Below are 5,947 nucleotides of genomic sequence, written 5' to 3' on the forward strand. Positions count from 1 at the left end.
TCCGATGGAGCTTTCAACCGTCATGCATGGGGACCGGATGACGGGGTCTTGGCAGGAAACTGCTGAGGTCCTTCTCCACTCCCTGTTGCCTGATGATAGTGCGGATGAGACAGACGAACAACGGCAGCTGCGGGAGAATAACAACAATGCGTATGAAAATGATATGGCAGTCTACCCATTCTCAGAAGAAGAGGTAGCTGCCCATATAAATTCCCTGAAGAGAGGAAAAGCTCCTGGGCCAGACGGTATTGTGGCGGAAGTGGTGCAATTCCTGGCCCCCCCAGATAGTCGCCCCTCTAACTCATTTATATAACGAATGCCTCAGGCAGAAAAAGTTCCCTCGAATATGGAAGAGGGCAAATGTGGTAATTATAAAGAAAGGGGCTGACAAAGACCCAGCAGAAACTAAATCTTATAGACCTATCTGCCTGCTTGATCTGCTTGGGAAGATTCTGGAGAGACTTCTGGCTGATAGACTGGCTGCACACCGAGTGCTGTGCGGAATGAGCAACAGGCAGTTTGGCTTCAGGCCTGGACGATCGGCATCTGATGCAATCGCCCTGGCGGCCGAGGTCTGCGGCTCTACCCCGTACAAGTACGTTGTTGGCATCATGGTGGATATAAGTGGCGCCTTCGACAACCTGTGGTGGCCTTCGCTCTTCTCCTGCTTAAGGGAGAAGGAGTGTCCAGGGCCGCTATATGGCTGTCTGAGGAGCTATTGTGAAGATCGGGAGGTCTGGCTATCATCTGCTAGCACAAGAGTAAGGAAAACTATCATCAAGGGATGTCCCCAGGTTTTCGTACTGGGTCCGCTGTTCTGGGACATCCACATGGAACCCTTACTAGATACATTACAACAAAGTGATGAAGTGCTGGAGGTGATAGCCTACGCAGATGATCTCCTCCTACTGGTCGGCGGCCGTAGCCGAGAAGACATAGAGCCTAAGATCGAGAGAACAATAAACACACTCCAACTGTGGTGCCGCAAGACAAAAATGACAATTTCACCGGCCAAGTCTACGTATCTTCTTCTAAAGGGACAATTAGCTCGTAACCCAACTATTAGGATAGATGGATCACCAGTTCTCCGGCGACGTGAGACACGCTACCTTGGTATCATCATTGATGAAAGGTGGACTTTTGGTAGACACATCGAAACCGTAACTCAAAGAGCTTTACAGGTACTCAACAACCTCATCTCCATTGAGCACAAGCGGTTTCATCTTCCACCACATCTCATCAAACTCTATCATAACAGTATACTAACATCCATAGTGGGTTACGGATCCGGAGTCTGGGCACACAGGCTCACGAGGGTGGTGCCCGCCATGACAGTGAGGAGAGTGCAGAGAAATATGATCCTGAGATCAGTGGGGGCATACAGAACTACACCGGGAGGAGCCCTGTTAGTTATTATGGGGCTTTGCCACCTGGATATCAAAATTCGGGAGCAGGCCGCTTGGTACTGGACTAAAAAGAGGAATTTGGAAAAAACCGAGGAAATTCTGGGCAGCAGGACTGAAAATAAAGTAGAGATTAGGAAAAAAGGGGAGCTGCTATGGCAACTTTCGTGGGAAACCGAAGAAACAGGGCGTCGAACCTTTGAGCTCCTACCAGATGTCAGGGAAAGGATGGAAATGTCACATTTCGATCCATCCCGGGGACTCATCCACTTCCTCACTGGACATGGACCGTACTCGACATATCTATGTCGATTTGGTAAAAAGGCGACACCTGGAGGTGACTGTGGTGTTCCGGAGGGTACTCCTGACCATGTAGTCTACGAGTGCCCCCTTTTCAATGATGTGGCCTCAGTACTGCGGGACCAACTACCACACAACGACACATATAGACTAATCAGATATCGCGACACTTTCGACATCATAAATAAACTGGCTAACGCGGTATCTCAGAAAGTCCTAAAGGACTACCTGAAAGAACTATAGTAGTACAAGAAAGAGATAAACCAGGACACAGATAGAGTTTGATACCCTACTCCCAAACCGCCTGGGCGCGGAAAGGCCGACTTCCTCAGTCTGAATCCGCCGCGCCACAGGATTCTGGGGGGGTGGGGTGCAGCCTTACCGAACCAGACAACGCACCGGACTTGACATTAGGATAAGTTAGTTGTAGGACTTAGTTTTTAGACATTATTATTAGTAACCTGCAGCGATTACCATCTTGGCCTGCCCAGTGTCAGGGGCACGCTCATTGGGGTTAGCTCAATGAGCAAGGCTCTATAGTAGGTTTATATAAATTAGCTGACACAACTGTAACGCTGTAGGATTAGTAACTAGTCTTAAGATTAAATGTTTGTAGTAGACTAACACTAATGTTGCCCATTGCTTACTGTTCACTTATATACTAACTAGTTACTACATAGGACTTAGAATTAGCTGCTAATTATCCTTGTATAACTAACTTGGCCCACTAATCAAATAAGGCAGTGGGCTAGATGTAAAATTAACATTCTTTTATGGAAATAAAGAATTTTTTTTTTTTAAAAATGCTTTATCTGCGCCATTCGCCTTAATCACATCTGAGAGTAATTCTTAATAAAACGCCTGTCGCTAATTGTTCGTCATCACAGATATTGTTTTCTATACGGCCACGACGCGAAACTGATTTCCAAAATCCGTCTTCCTCCTCTGACCATGGAACTTACGACCCCCGGTTTACTACACCAGTGCTCTACCACTGAGCTAAAGAGGCGCGGCCTAGCCGTACTCTTGCGTACTTCGGCCATACGGTCACCTGCATCATCAGACATCAGCTGACAACACTTCATATTAGCTTCTAATATTTGCAGCTATGGCAACCCATTACTGCTTGGCTACACATCTGACACGTAACCGATGTGCTCTCCAAACAACAACACTTGCATTTCAGAACATGTCTTTCACACATGTCTGCAAAATCACCTTCACCTTCAAATACAGCTTCCTTGCGACTGACAGAGACGTAGGCAAAGTGTAAAGTTGCTATTTACATTATATCACGTTAATCACAAAAACGGTAATTTACATCTGCAGCGGAACAAAATTCCGTTCCGCCCAGCGTGGGGCTTGAACCCACAACCTTGGGATTAAGAGTCTCACGCTCTACCGACTTAGCTAGCCGGCAGCCTCCGTTAATACCTGCCGGTTAGCAAGTCACACAGTACTCGTTTGGGTTGGGTGGTCCCATACAGAATCTCTCCATGCTGCCTAATGTTTTCCTAACGTCACAATCGTCACGTACTTCACTTTTATTTCATAATCATTTCTGAGAGGTAAAGGAATTGAATGACAACATGCAGAGCTAGTGGCGTCAATATTAACACACATACTTGATGTGACTCAAAAGCCGAACGAGTTACTTTCCGACGTTGTTTTAGATGTGCAAGTGCCAGTCAAAACTCGCGGTGACGGCACCCTGCCGACCACTTCGCTAGTTAACACCGGTCTTGTTGTGTGTGTTTCAACCTCAAGAGCAACTCCAAGCAAAAAATGGTCAACAGCAACATTCAGACGGATTCGTACTGCTCAATTGCTACATTAAAACGGTATGTTTCTTTTTCAAAACTGGAAAAACACGAGCGTGGCAGGATTCGAACCTCTAATCTTCAGATCAAAAGTCCGACGCCTGATCCATTAGGCCACACGGTCACTGGCGACCAACTGTAACTTGTATACGACTCATCTCGAAACGCTCACACCCTGAGGAATTGTGTTTTCGTTCTGCACAGCCGCTGCCGCTTGCTCTTTCCCAACCATTCGTTACATTCAACCTCTTACGAGACGGACCAAATATACACTGGGAAAAAAGACCACACACTTTGTGCATTCGGAATCGAAGGCAGGGCGTCCCTCGCCGCATTTGCTGCGATGGCCATTTGCTACTTCTGCAGAAGCGGCGGCTGCTACGACGACGACCGCGAGAGGCTCTGAGATATGTGAGAAATACATCTATAAAATGTAATTCAGACTGCCTCGTCCCACCTTATGCTGTACCGCTTTGGCAAATGCTTTATCTGTGCCATTCGCCTTAATCACATCTGAGAGTAATTCTTAAAAAAAGCCTGTCGCTAATTGTTCGTCATCACAGATACTGTTTGCTATACGGCCACGACGCGAAACTGATTTCCAAAATTCATCTTTCTTCTGTGAGGATGGAACTTACGACCCCTGGTTTATTAGAGCAGTGCTCTACCACTGAGCTAAAGAGGAGCGGCCTAGTGCTACTCTTGCGCACTTCGGCCTTACGGTCCTCTGCATCATCAGACTTCAGCTGACAACACTTCATATTACCGGCTAATATTTGCAGCTATGGCGACCCATTACTGCTTAGCTACACATCTGACACGTAACCGATGTGCTCTCCTAACAACAACACTCGCATTTCAGAACATGTCTTTCACACATGTCTACAAAATCACCTTCACCTTCAAATACAGTTTCCTTGCGACTGACAGAGACGTAGGCAAAGTTTAAAGTTGCTATTTCCATTACATCTCGTTAATCAGAAAAACGGTAATTTACATCTGCAGCGGAACAAAATTCCGTTCCGCCCAGCGTGTGGCTCGAACCCACGACGCTGGGATTAAGAGTCTGACGCTCTACCGACTGAGCTAGCCGGCTACCTCGGTGAATACCTGCCGGGTAGCACGTCACACATTAATCGTTTGGGTTGGGTGTTCCCATACAGAATCTCTCCATGCTGCCTAATGTTTTCCTAACGTCACACTCGTCACGTACTTCACTTTTATGTCATAATCATTTGTGAGAGGTAAAGAAATTGCATGACAACATGCAGAGCTAGTGGCGTCAAAATTAACACACATACTTGATGTGCCTCAAAAGCCGAACGATTTACTTTCCGACGTTGTTTTAGATGTGCAAGTGCCTATCTAAACTCGCGGTGACGGCACCCTGCCGACCATTTCGCTAGTTAACACAGGTCTTGTTGTGTGATTTCAAGCTTAAGAGCATCTCCAAGCAAAAAATGGTAAACAGCAACACTCAGACGGTATCGTACTGCTCAATTGCTACATTAAAAGGGTATGTTTCTTTTTCAGAACTGGAAAAACACGAGCGTGACAGCATTCGAACCTGTAATCTTCAGATCCGAAGTCCGACGTCTCGTTACATTGACTCTGGGGTTGATCCGCCGGGAACACAGCGTCTGCTTCATCCTCAGTACCAGTGACATCAACCACTGGGGAGTCATCCGTCGTTACCTCCATCGCTGAGTGTGGTAGCGGCGGTGCCGCGTCAGCACTCGGTTCTTTGACGTTATCGGCCAAAACATCATTCAAAAGAGGGGCATCTACAGGCGGGGTCGCGGGTGGAAGACCAGAAGCCGCGGCAGCGTATGTCAGTGGCAGTGCCGTCGTCACAGGGGGGCTAGCGGCTTCACCGACAGGTATCTGCGTCACGCGTCTTTGTTTACATTCAGAGCGCACGTGGCCGGGCGCACCACAGCCGTCACACGTTTTTGGCTGCCCATCATATATGACAATTCCGCGATGTCCACCTACGTAAATATATGAAGGTATGTGCTTCTGTAGATCGATCTTAACCTGCCTGACGCCGTTAAGCAATGGAAATTTGTGGGCTTTGGACCAACGCTCCGCAAAATTGTTAATGACCCTCCCGTAAGGTGTTAATGCAGAATTTATTTGCGCGGCTGATATTTCAAACGGGAGTTCGAAAATACGTGCCGTTCGGATGCCCAGTCCAGCATGCGTAATGCTGACGTCACTGACGGTACCATCTATATGTTTAAACTTCAGTACACCTCCACTGGACTCCACAATTCTATCACACATTTCAGAGGACGTTAATTTCACATAAACAACACTAGTCACGATAGAGAAATTTATCCCTACAATGTCATCAAAAGTAATCTTAGCTGTTTCCTCTAACCATGCTTCAACTTCAAACGAATTTGGTTTCGAAAAGTTCCT

General features: G+C 46.9%; 1 non-coding gene across 1 annotated transcript; it reads right to left on the reverse strand.

Moving 5' to 3' along the window:
* Positions 1 to 3,050: 3,050 nt before the first annotated feature.
* On the reverse strand, positions 3,051 to 3,125 carry Trnak-cuu (transfer RNA lysine (anticodon CUU)). Its single transcript has one exon. It is a non-coding gene; the product is annotated as a tRNA-Lys (tRNA).
* Between the last annotated feature and the right edge of the window lie 2,822 nt (positions 3,126 to 5,947).

Source organism: Schistocerca gregaria, chromosome 3 (genome assembly GCF_023897955.1).
Source record: "Schistocerca gregaria isolate iqSchGreg1 chromosome 3, iqSchGreg1.2, whole genome shotgun sequence".
Taxonomy (NCBI): Eukaryota; Metazoa; Arthropoda; class Insecta; order Orthoptera; family Acrididae; genus Schistocerca; species Schistocerca gregaria.